Below are 13,180 nucleotides of genomic sequence, written 5' to 3' on the forward strand. Positions count from 1 at the left end.
ATACTCTTTTCCACAGCAGCTACAGCATTTTACACTCCAGTAGCAAGGCACAAGGGTTCCAGTTTCTCCACATCTTCAGCAGCACTTGTTGTTTTCTGAGTTTTCTTTTATTTTATAATAGCTATCCTAATGAGTGTGAAGTGGCATCTCATATGGTTTTGATTTAACATTTTTCTAATGATTAGTGATACTGAGCATCTTTTCAATTGCTTATTGACCATTTGTGGGTTTTGATTTTTGTAGAAATGTCTATCCAAGTCTTTTGTCCATTTTTCTTTTCTTTCTTTTTTAAGGATTTTATTTATTTATTTATTTATTTATTTATCCATTCATTCATGAGAGACACAGGAAGAGAGAAGCAGAGACCTAGGCAGAGGGAGAAGCAGACTGCAGGGAGCACAACGTGAGACTCCATCCCAGGATGCCAGGATAATGTCCTGAGCTGAAGGCAGATGCTCAACCGCTGAATCACCCAGGTGTCCCACTTTTGTCCATTTTTAAAATCAAGTTTTTGTTGTTGAGGTGTAGGAATTCCTGATATATTCTGGATATTAATTTCATATCAGATCCATGATTTATAAATATTGTCACCTATTTCATGAATTGCCTTTTTACTCTGTTGATGGTATCCTTTGATGTACAGAGTTTTTAATTTTAATGAAGTCAGATTATTTTTTCTTGCTGCTTATGCTTTTGGTGCCACGTCCAAGAAATCATTGTGAATCCAATGTTATGAAGATTTTCTCCTGTTTTTTTTTGTTTTTGTTTTTTGTTTTTTCCCTAACAGTTTTATAGTTTTATCTCTTACATTTAGGTCTTTGACTCATTTTGAGTTCGTATTTATGTATGGTGTTAGGCAAGGGTCCAACTTCATCCTTTTACATGTGCATATGCAGTTTACTAGCACCATTTTTTTAAAGGACTGTTCTTTCTCCATTGAATGGTTCTGGCACCCTCATGTACGTATATAAATTTTAGTTCAGAAGCAGTTGGCATTGACAGGTATCTGTTGGGCGTGGAGGTGACTCCACATGATTGGATTCAGTGTCCTTGCATTCACTAGTAGATTAGAATGCAAATCTTCATGAAGACCTTGACTGGCAAGACCATCACCCTGGAGATGGAACCTAGTGATGGCATTGAAAATGTGAAGGCCAAGATCCAAGATGGAAAGGGCATTCACCCCTGCCAGATAAAACAACAGCAAAGGCTCATCTTTGCAAGCAAGCAGCTGGAAGATGGTCGCTGCACTCTTTCTGATTTCATTATCCAGAAAGAGTTGACCCTGTACCTGGTCCTGCATCTGATGGGGCGTATGCTGATCTTCATGAAGACTCTGACCAACAAGACCATCACTCCGAAGGTGAAACTCAGTGACATAAAAAATGTGGAACCTAAGATCCAAGATAAAGAAGGCATCCATCCCCACCTGACAAGCAGAGAGGTTCATCTTTGGAGGCAAGAAACTGAAAGATGGCCTCACCCTTTCTGTTTACTATATCCAGAAAGGGTCAGCTCTGCACCTGGTTTTCCATCTGAGGGCTGGTGATTAATTCTTTAGTCTTGAATTCATAGCGCCCAATGACAGCATTATGTTTCACTCTAGCTGTTTGTCCCAATTTAAGTTTCGAAAAACTGTTAATAACCCATTTCAGTAATAGCTGAATCACTGTTTTTTTTCAATAGCTGTTCAAAACGTTGATAAAGATTTTGTTGCATGGTTAACATACACACATTGAAAATCATAACACATTCCAAACCAATTTTGAAAGAAAAAAATTCCTTGTTTAAAAAATTTTTAATCAATTTAATTGAAGCATATCCTGACACTACAAAAGCTGCTACCCACTTGGAACTATTTATCTGGGTGAAATCAAAATAAAACTTTATGGTTATAAATGGGTTGCTTAGAATGTTTTTAAGACTGACATACTTAATCTTTAATTGGTCTCTTCAAGTTAGTAATAAATTGATATATTTGAACATAGAATAGTATTAGCAACATTTTTTGTCAGCTCCACATATTTGAGATGATCTATGAAGATTTCATCTGGGAAAGTTTTGTCAGGAAATATTAGAAAACCCACAGATTACATGATCTCTAAAAGCTTCATCCCATGCTTCTGCTGTTATTTTAAAATACAGTTTACCATATGTTGAGGCAGAGGTCTTAAAATGCATCACTGTTGATTTACAAATTGGCTTTTAAAACAGTATAGATTTTGCTAGTAATAAAATACATATTGTTTCTCTGCTTTAGACAGAGCTAGACATAATAGAGAAGTCAAAGAGCTAGGTATTCATTCCAAAACAGAAAGATTGTGAGTTTAAGTGAGGGATACAAGGAATCACTAGAGAATGTAATCAAGGGAGCAGAGTCCAAGAAGCAGCACAAGGTAGTACGATTTCAAAACAAGTGAAGCTATTAGGTTTGGAAAAGAAGGGACAAGTAAGCCATACTTTTAAGTGAGAAGAAAAGCAAAGTTGGAAGGTTCATAATTGATGTCTTGTCATTATGTGACAGTTAACATTTAAACCTCCTGGTGAAGAATGATGAAGCTGGGAAAAATTAGAACTGTAAATATATTAAGTAGGCCCAAATATTGTAGAATTGCAATAAATCAATTTTGTAACTGTACTTAAGAATTACATGCTTTTTTGGAAAATACCTGTAAAAGCATGTTGCTTAGTTTGGTATGTGAAGAAAGGGGTTGGCTAAGTCAGTACAGCAAAACAGCTAATAATCTGACCTGAAAAATATGGTATATTCTTTTTTTTTTTTTTTTTTTTTTTAAGATTTTATTTATTCATTCATGAGAGACACAGAGAGAGAGGCAGAGACACAGGCAGAGGGAGAAGCAGGCTCCATGCAGGGTCTCCAGGATCACACCCTAGGCTGAAGGCAGGCGCCAAACCTCTGAGCCACCCAGGGATCCCCAATACTGTATATTCTTTATCCCAACTTGTAAATGCTTTTATCCATGGTTCTCAGTCTGTCTTCTCCCTAATTTTTCTAGTCAAAATCACCCTTACCTTTTGGGACCCAGCTTTATCCATCTCTTTTGTGAAGCTGTAGACACCAAGCAAAATTAATTGTTTTCTTCTTCGTTTCTCTAGACCTTCCTTGCTTTTCCTTGTGTTGTAGATAATTGTATACTGTCTTAAATCCCCCTGAATTTTGGAGTATTGGGCCTTTCACTCATCTGAAATGCTTCTCAGTCCCTTACATAGAATAGAAATTCAATAAAAAAGGTTTTTATGAAAACTATTATTTGAAGAATTATTTACAGTTGGTATTAGATTTCCTGAAAGGATTCACTAAAATCTAATAATGTTAATTTTATTTATAAAGACTAATTCTTTCTTGGGTTATTTGGCTTATTTTATTTTATAACAAATGACTATAGAGACTAGTGAAGGGAATCAGTGATCCCCTCATCTGTGAATGGAGTACTTTATAAATGTTAGTAATGGCTCAAAAACCTTTTTGTTTACTCTAAATTTTTAAAATAAATACATATTTTTTTTAAAGCAGGAGCAATGAATATATTGCATTATGTTTGAAAAATCTTGGGTTTACTACTTAGAAATAAAGAAATTCCAAAGTCTGGATCTTGAATTTGTTTAATTTGGTACTTGGTTTTAATGTTTGTCTTAATTAAAAGGCAGCTCATCTAGAGATATATACCTGGAAAGAGTGAGTACATATTTGGCTATGCTTTCTTTTTTTTTTTTTAATCATCAAATGATCAGTGAGAGAGTTCAAGTTGCAATGAGATCATCATGTATTTGGGCTATGCTTTCTTAATGGAGACAATCATTGTTTAATTTCCATACACCGGGGATCCCTGGGTGGCTCAGCGGTTTGGTGCCGGCCTTTGGCCCAGGGCGCGATCCTGGAGACCCGGGATCAAGTCCCACGTCGGGCTCCCTGCGTGGAGCCTGCTTCTCCCTCTGCCTGTGTCTCTGCCTCTCTCTCTCTCTCTATATATATATATATCTATCGTGAATAAATAAATAAAATCTTTAAAAAAAAATTTCCATACACCAATTTTGCAGATTTGGCTAGTAGGGTTTGCTTTTCCTAGGCAAACCAATGTGAGGATTTGCATTTATATATTTTTAATCAGTGTGTTCAAAATCCATAGAAAACTGTTTTGGAAAGCACTTAGAGTTTGAGAGTTTGAAAATGGTTTCTCTGATTTTATAGTATCAGGTACAGTAGTTCAAGATGACACATTGTTTTTGTGTTTTTTTTTTTTTAATACAGTTATTTCTTACCAAGTTTTAAAATGTCTCATTTATTTTTAAGGTACAGAGTAACCAATTTTTTGTTTTTAAAAACAATGGCTACGTAGCATAAGACTAATAGTTACCACAGAAAGTCAGCAAATTTAGACTTTTTTTGTAAAAGATAAATTCTTAAGTTTTTGACATCTCTTTTTAAATACTTTGCCATGAAACAACTGATAAATCTGTTTAGTACAAAATGCTATGGTCACTCCTCAACTACATCAATAAAATATTGTAACATTTGACTGTCTTCTTACTTTATCTTCTCTTTTGCTTCAGTAGTTGCTTTTGAAATTAAACTTTACTTTCCTGCCCCCAACTTTGTTTTGTTGAAATCAAAACAGATGCTTCATGAAGGATTATATAATACACTTTTCCCACAAAATAATGTTTTTTTTTTCCTTCTTTTTTTGAGAGGGAGGCGATGGGGGGCGGTGGTTAGAGGGAGAGAGAGAATCTTAAGTGTGGAGCCTGACACGGGCTTCATGTTACAGCCCTAGAATCATGACCTGCATCAAAAATCAGGAGTTTGGATATTTAACTAACTGAGCCACTCAGGCGCCCCCATCAAATATTGTTTCTATTAAGGAAATTATTTACTGTTGAAACTCTTCTCTGGAACACCTGTCTCTTGTAGCAGCTTCCACAAAGGTGGGTTCTGGGATGCCTGGATGGCTCACCAGCTGAACATCTGCCTTCGGCTTAGGGCATAGTCCTGGGGTTCTGAGATCCAGTCGTGCATTGGGCTCCCTGTGAGGAGCCTGCTTCTCCCTCTGCCTATGTCTCTGCCTCTCTGTGTGTGTCTTTCATGAATGAATAAATAAAATCTTAAAACAAAACAAAACCCAAAAGGTGGGTTATTTCATTATTGAAAAAAGAAGCTAGCAAATACTGTCACTCTCTTCAGAATACTTAGAATTGCTTCATACCAGAATACTTCAGTTGTGTGATTGTCTGACAGGTGACATAGAGAAGAGGTTAGTGTCATTTTGTGTGTTAAGGAAACCTGTATATTCTATTCCATTATATTATACTCAAAATAAATATGTGTATTATAATACAGATTAAATATAAGAACTCCTAATAAGGTCTTATATCCCATACATCATCATCACTATACCTCCTCGGGTACAATCACCTCCATTTTGGAAACCACTGTACAACCTTACTATTGTTAATGAGCCTTTCAGATTAAGTTCTATTTCATAGTGTGTAATATTCTTATATGAAGCCATCTTAAAAATAAAGCACTCAGGGCAAGACATTCTCATTTTTTTTACTAATTGGAAAGTGATATTCATGGAAGAAAAATAGATGAATTTCAGCAAAGTGAGACCTAAATAAAGTGTATTCTTCACCACAATTGAAATTACTGGCTTTTTTTCAGAAGCTTAAATTTGGATTTTGCATTATGCTTTGGGGAATTATTCAAGGTGAATTAAAGGAACCCATTAAGCATTTAATTTAGTAATTCACTAGTTTTGATAGATATTTTACAATGTCCATAGTAAGCATTTTTCCCCTGACATTTCTAGCAGATACAGAACATTTTCCATGACTCTACCCTTTATCTTTCCCCACTCTCTTTTGACTTCTCCTCATTCTAGAAGCAATTGCAACCACAGGTAAATTTTGCCTTTTCTATAACTGTATTAGTTGATTATACATAAATACTCCTTTGTCCCTGATTTCTTGTACCCAGCATGATGTTTTCAGATCCACCCATATTACTGCATATATTAATAGTTTGTTTCTTTTTATTCTGGAGTAATACTCAATTTTATAAATACATGAATATACCATACATTGTTTATCCAGTTTCCTGTTGATGGGTATCTGGGCCATTTCCAGTTTGGGACCATTTTGAAGGACACTTCTATGAATATTTTGTTTAGTTCTTTTTTGTGGATAAGTGTTTCATTTCTCTTGGATAAAGGAGTCAATTATTAGGTCATAGGTAGATGTTATTTCCTCTTCTAAAAACTTTGTATTAAAGAACAATGTACAGAAAAGTATACTATCACAAGTGTACACTTTTGCAACTTGAATACTCCTGTGTAACCAGTACACAGATGAAAAAAAAAATTACTGGTGTGTTAGAACTTCCCCCATCTCTGATTCCCTGTACCACTGCCTCGCAAGGGTAGCCACAACCATGACCCTCAACTCTATTCTGCTATAGTTTTCTGGTTCCCTTGTTTCGTGAAAAATTTCTCTTTTACTTTATTGAAGTATAATCTCCATATAATAAACTGTATACATTTAGGTATACAATTTTATAAGTTTTCATACACACGTGAAACTGTCACTGCAATCAAGATAGTAAACATGTTTCCCATAATCCCCAAAGTTTCCTCATCCCCTTTGCAAGTCATTTCTCCCTTCACCTCTGACTCTGGATAACCTGTCACTATAGATTAGTTTGCAATCTCTGTCATCTGGCTTATTTTCAAGCAGAATAATGATTTTTTATATTGTTCCATATTGTTGGTTGCTTATCTATTCACCTGTTGATAGATACTTGGACTGCTTCCATTTCTGGTTCTTACAAATAAAACTGGTATGACATTTGTGTACAAGTCTCTTCATGGATATATGTTTTTATTTCTCTTGGTTAAATACCTTTGAGGACATGCTGGTTTATATAGGGTAGGTGTATTTTTAATTTTTTTAATTTTTATTTTTTTAAGCGCAAATTTTTATCATTTTATATATTCAACGGTATTTGGTACTGTCTTTCGTTTTGGCCATTGTAATGCATATATAGTAGCATCTCATTGTACTTTTAATTTGCATTTCCCTAATTGCTAATAATATAAAGCAATTTTCCAGGCTCATATTAGCCATTTGGGAAGTGACTACAAGTCTTTTGCCCATGTCTTTTTTTTAAAGATTTTATTTATTCATGAGAGAGAGAGAATGAGGCAGAGACACAGGCAGAGGGAGAAGCAGGCTCCACCCAAGAAGCCCGACATGGGACTCGATCCTGAGACTCTGGGATCTCACCCTGAGCCAAAGGCAGATGCCCAACTGCTGAGCCACTCAGACATTTCTCTTTTGCCCATTTAAAACATTGGGTTGTCTTTTTTTATTATGTAGTTGTAGCAAGTCTTCATATATTCTTAATACAAGTCCCTTATCAGATATATTTGTATTTTATCTGTGGCTTGCCTGTTTTATTTTTTAAAAGATTTTATTTACTTGAGATAGAGAGCACACAAGCTGTGGGGGAGTGGCAGAGGAAGAGACAGAAGCAGACTCCCCGCTGAGCAGGGAGGACTCGATCCCAGGACCCTGGGATCATGAATTAAGCTGAAGATAGATGGTTAGCCAACTGAGCTATCCAGGCGCCCATCTGTTTATTTTATTTTTTTTAACGGTGCCTTTCAAAGAGCAGTTTTTATATTGGAATTCATCAAAGTGTTTTTACTTTTATGGCTTACTCTTTTCTGTCCTAATAAATTTTGTCTACACTGAAGTTGCAAAGGGTATCTTATGTTTTCTCCCGGGAGCTTTATAATTTTAGCTTTTCCATTTCAGTCTGTGATCCGTTTTGAATTAATTTTTGTTTATGGTGTGATGAAGAAGTCAAGGCTTCTCTGCCCCCACTATGTTTCTCTCTTCCAGCATCATTTGTTAAAAAATGCTTTTACTTTGTCAACTGTATCTCAGTAATTCTAGAAAAACAAATCTTTCCTTTCCTCCTTACCTACTTTGACATCCTGTTGAAAACCATTTGACAATATAAAAACGAGTCCATTTCTGGACTGTTCATTCTTTTACATTGGTATAATTCTCAATTCTTTTGCCATTACTACATTGTCTTGATTCCTTAGACTATAGTGAGTCGTAAAGGCAGGTGGTTTGCCCCAGGGTCTTTAACCAGATTGTTTTTGGCTGTTCTGGTTCATTTGCTTTTCCATCTAAATTTTGGAATCAGATATTGGCTATAATTAATTAGTGAATACCTAATTCAATATGGGGACAGTTGACATATAACAGTATTGCATCTTCCAACCCATCAACATAGTGTGTCTGCCTATTTAGGTCTTTAGTTTCTCTCAACAGTATTTTCTGTTTTTCAGTTGTCATGAAATATATATGTGCGCATTGCATGCTGCCCTATTTGTGTCATTTCTTACAGCTAAATGATTAATTACACATGCTTATTTTTATGATATAAATTAAAATTTGGTATGGAGATTTTCCATATGATGACCTTATCTGATGCACAGATGAAGGGACCATGTATTTTGTGTGACAGTACCAGAAGTAGAAGAGATTAAACCAGTATCTTTAGAAACATTAAAGTAGAAATATACAGCTATATAATTATTGGCATAATTCTTTTGGCTTGTATGGTTGTGAATATTAATATTTAAAGAAGCTTATCTTTGTTGACATAGTCCAGTATTTTTAGAATAAGAAGTAAAGCAGGATCTTATCAGTTTAATTGGGGCATAAGTTTTTACCAGAAGATTTTGAATTTGCAGTTTGCCTTCTCTTTTTTTCCCCCCTTTCAATAATAATAATAAAATGGGAATATGAAACATTTAAAGATGTAAAAACAAGAAAGTAGAACACAGCCCTACCACTGACAAATGGCCACAGTTTAAATTTTGGTATATTTTCTCATCTTTGTATGTATGTATTTTTATAGCTCATTATTGTATGCACAGTTTGGTTTTGCTTCTTTCATTTAATGTTACATCACTGGCATTTTCCCATGCATTAAATACTTTATGAATAATTTACAACACCTGCGTTAATATCCAGAATGGGCATTAGGCACACCCCAGTTTACTCAGTTTTTTCTTGTAGGATATTTAGTTGCCCTCCCCCTATTTTTTACCCATTTTGTTTTTTAAAAAATATTTGTCTTTAATGAACGTATTTGTTCACCATCTTTGTCCATGTTTTGAATTTCATCTTAAAATTAATTTTTATCACTTCTTAGCCTTTTGGCTAAGATCAAGTGTAGCATCTGTTCTTATCAGTTTAATATCTGGTATGTTCTCTATCCAAGAACAATATATTAAATGGATTTTTGAAGCAGGGAGATGGCATAGGGGCTTGCTCTGTCCACTCCATGCATCAGTATGGTATTGTAGAACAGTGTACCCCCTCTGCGGAAATACTCTGATATCTAAAGTCAAGCTCGAACAGTAGGGTAATGTATCATTTGGGATTGTGTGCACTGGAATGCTTCTGCCTCCAAGTGTCGAGGTGGGCGACTTGTGCCTTGCCTGGAGAGGGAGATAAATACACACACACACACACACACACACACACACACACACCATGGTCTTCCACTCCATGAGGAGCATGAATAGAACTATAATTATACAAATGGTGGAAACGGTTTAAGTAAATAAATTAAACTAAATAGATTTGTTGTTAATTTTGAAACTTTTTTTTTTTTTTTTTACTTTATTTAAGTAATTTCTACACCCACTGTGGGGATTGAACTCACAACCCTGAGATCAAGAACCACACACTCCTACCACTGAGTCAGCCAGGACCCCCTGAAATATTTTAAGTCAAAGTATAAAACATGGTAGACATCTACATACTTATCAACAGTAGTAATCAGTTGTTTATATTTTGCTTCAAAGAGTTGTTTATATTTTGCTTCAAACAGCTACAACAGAAATCCTCCCCCCCAGGTAACAATTTGTGTTGTTCTGCTTCATGTTTTAGTGCATTTAATACATTTGTATCCATAAAATTTTACTTATTGTTATTCTGTGCTTTTGAATTATATATAAACAAACTATATTTACCTTCTAAAATTTTCAGTTTTTTACTTAGCAGTATTGTTTTACCATATTCATGTTGATTCCTGTAGATCTGGTTCATCGTTTTATGATGACAGACAGCCAGTTTTTCTATTCACCTTTTGAGGGATAGAATGCTGTGGTGAAATTTATTTTACATTTTCCCTGACATTTGTCTCTTAAATAGTTGGACAGTTAGAGGTGTCCAAGGATCTTTAGATATGTAATCTCCAAATGGCTTTCCAACGTGATGAGGAATAATATATGTCCCTACAGCAGTGTTCCCGTTCCACACCCTCCCCAACCTCTGGTTTTATCAGACTTACTATTTTGGCCAACTTGATGGTTATGAAATCAATAATAATTTTTTCTTTAGTTCATTTCTAGAAATACAATTATTAGGATAAGGAGTATTAGGTTGGCAGCATATTCAGTGAAATTTTTCATCCATGGAAATTGTATTCTTTCAGAGGTCTGTTAAAAATTGTCTTCTGGGGATCCCTGTGTGGCTCAGCAGTTTAGCGCCTGCCTTCGGCCCAGGGCATGATCCTGGAAACCCAGGATTGAGTCCCACTTTGGGCTCCCTGCATGGAGCTTGCTTCTCCCTCTGCCTGTGTCTCTGCTTCTCTCTTCCTCTCTCTGTGTATCTCATGAATAAATAAATAAAATCTTTAAAAATAAATTGTCTTCTGATCACTAAACCTTTTTATTTTTGTTAAAGACAATATTTATTTAAATTCAACTAATTAACATATAGTATATTATTAGTTTCAGAGGTAGTTTGGTGATTCATCAGTCTTATATAACACCCAGTGCTCATTACATCACATGCCCTCCTTAATGTCTATCAGCCAGTCACCCCATTCCCCGACTCCCCTCCATTCCCCTCAGCAATCTTCGTTTGTTTCCTGTGATTCAGTCTCTTATGGTTTGTCTCCCTCTCTGATTTCATCTTTATTTTTCCCTCCTTCCCCTGTGCTCCTCTGTTTTGTTTCTTAAATTCCACATCTGAGTGAAATCATATGATTATCGTCTTTCTCTGATTGACTTATTTCACTTAGCATAAATATACCCTCTGGTTCCATCCATATCATTGCAAGTGGCAAGATTTCTTTCTTTTTGATGGCTAAATAATATTCCATATATATACATATATATGTGTGTATACATATATATATATATATATGTATACACACACACACACACACACACCCCCCACATCTTTATCCACTCATCTGTCAGTGGACACCTGGGTTCTTTCCACAGTTTGGCTATTGTGGACATTGTTGCTATAAATATAGCGGTGGAGGTGTCCCTTTGGATCACTGCATTTGTATCTTTAGGGTAAATACCTGGTAGTGCAATTGCTGGGTCATAGGTTAGCTCTATTTCTAACTTACAAACTGAAGCTTTTAAAGAATTTTAAATAACAGCATTGTTTATGTTTATTGACAGTGTGTAAGTGTTTTCTATAAAGATATACTAGCTGTGTTAGCTATAATACTGTCTTATAATGGAGAATTGCCTAAAATACTTTAACTCCTATGTTATGACATCTGTGTAGATAATTTAGATGATTATTTGCTAATAGAACCTATGAATGATTTTTACTTCTAGTAAGCTTTTTGGGAGAACATATTTAATCTTTTTGTAATCATGAACAATCAGGTAAAAATATATTAGCTATAACAGCTGTTTGATGAATGCTTATGACAAAAGAATAGGAATTATTCTGGAAATGTCAGATGTATCCTTCTTACAAAATTTGTCTTCTTTAATACCTCCCCCTACCATACGCATGCATATGTGTAAAATGCAAACATCTCAGATTTAAAATATTGTTGCATGTAGGTGTATTAATTTGAAAATAAAAAGTATAAATGGCTAAAACTTCTGTTGGAGATTTTAATAAAATTGCCTGGGGGAGGAGACCATATTTAACCCTTTAAATAGCTAGATTCCCTGTAACTTAGTGCAGTTACTGGATTGTAGGGTAGTTCTATTTTTAGTTTTTAATCCATACTATTTTCCACAGTGGGTGCACCAGTTTGTACTCCCACCAGCAGTTGTGTTGACACCCTCACAACACTTGTTTCTTGTTTTTTATTTTAGCCATACTGACAGATGCGAGGTGATATCTCATTGTAGTTTTTCTTTGGTATTTCCCTGATGGTGAGTGGTGTTGATCTTTTCATGTGTATGTTGGCCATCTGGATGTATGTTGTCCTTGGAGAAATGTTTATTCATGTCTTCTGCCCATTTTTTAATTAGGTTGTTTTATGGGTGTCAAATTATATTCGTTCTTTATATATTTTGTGTACTAGCCTTTTATGAGAAATGTCCATTTGCAAATATCTTCTCCTATTTCATAGGCTGCCTTTTAGTTTTGTTGATTGTTTCTGTCACTGTGCAGAAACTTTACATTTTGATGAAGTCCCAATAGTTTATTTTTGCTTTTATTTCCCTTGCCTCAGGAGACTTAATCTAGAAAGATGTTACTAGAGCTGATATCAGAAAAATTACTACCTATGCTCTCCTTTCAGGTTTCAGGTCTCACATTTAGGTCTTTTTTTTTTTTTTTTTTACATTTAGGTCTTTAACCCATTTTGAGTTTATTTTTGTGTATGGTGTAAGAAAGTGGTCCAGTTTCATTCTTTTGCGTGTAGCTGTTCAGTTTTCCTAATACCAACTTGTTGAAGAGATGGTCTTTTTCTTGTTGGATATTCCTGCTTTATAAAAGACTAATTGACCATATCATTATAGGCTTATTTCTGGATTTTCTATTGTATACCATCGATCTCTGTGTCTTTCATGTCATTACCATACTGTTTTAATTACTACCGCTTTCTAATATAATTTGAAATCTGGGATTGCATACTTGGAGTTTTTTTCTTTTTCAAGATTATTTTGGCTATTAGGGGTCTTTTCTGATTCCATATAAATTTTAGAATTGTTTGTTCTAGTTCTGTGAAAAATGCTTTTGGTATTTTAATAGGAACTGCATTAAACCTATAGATTGCTTTGGGTAATAGAGACTTTTTTTTTTTTTTTTAAGATTTATTTATTCATGAGAGGAAAAGAGAGGCAGAGACTTAGGCAGAGGGAGAAGC

At 34.9% G+C, this 13,180-nt stretch overlaps 1 protein-coding gene, 1 non-coding gene and 1 pseudogene across 9 annotated transcripts in view; 2 read left to right on the forward strand and 1 right to left on the reverse strand.

Annotated features, from left to right (window-relative positions):
• The window catches only part of RAPH1 (Ras association (RalGDS/AF-6) and pleckstrin homology domains 1), a 95,529-nt gene that overhangs the window by 3,972 nt on the left and 78,377 nt on the right, over positions 1-13,180 (forward strand). The window lies entirely within an intron of this gene.
• On the reverse strand, positions 3,715-3,788 carry LOC144306304 (small nucleolar RNA SNORD81). Its single transcript, XR_013373373.1, has one exon. It is a non-coding gene; the product is annotated as a small nucleolar RNA SNORD81 (small nucleolar RNA).
• LOC144306316 (U2 spliceosomal RNA) lies at positions 9,239-9,419 on the forward strand (annotated as a pseudogene).

This window comes from Canis aureus, chromosome 36 (assembly GCF_053574225.1).
Source record: "Canis aureus isolate CA01 chromosome 36, VMU_Caureus_v.1.0, whole genome shotgun sequence".
Taxonomy (NCBI): Eukaryota; Metazoa; Chordata; class Mammalia; order Carnivora; family Canidae; genus Canis; species Canis aureus.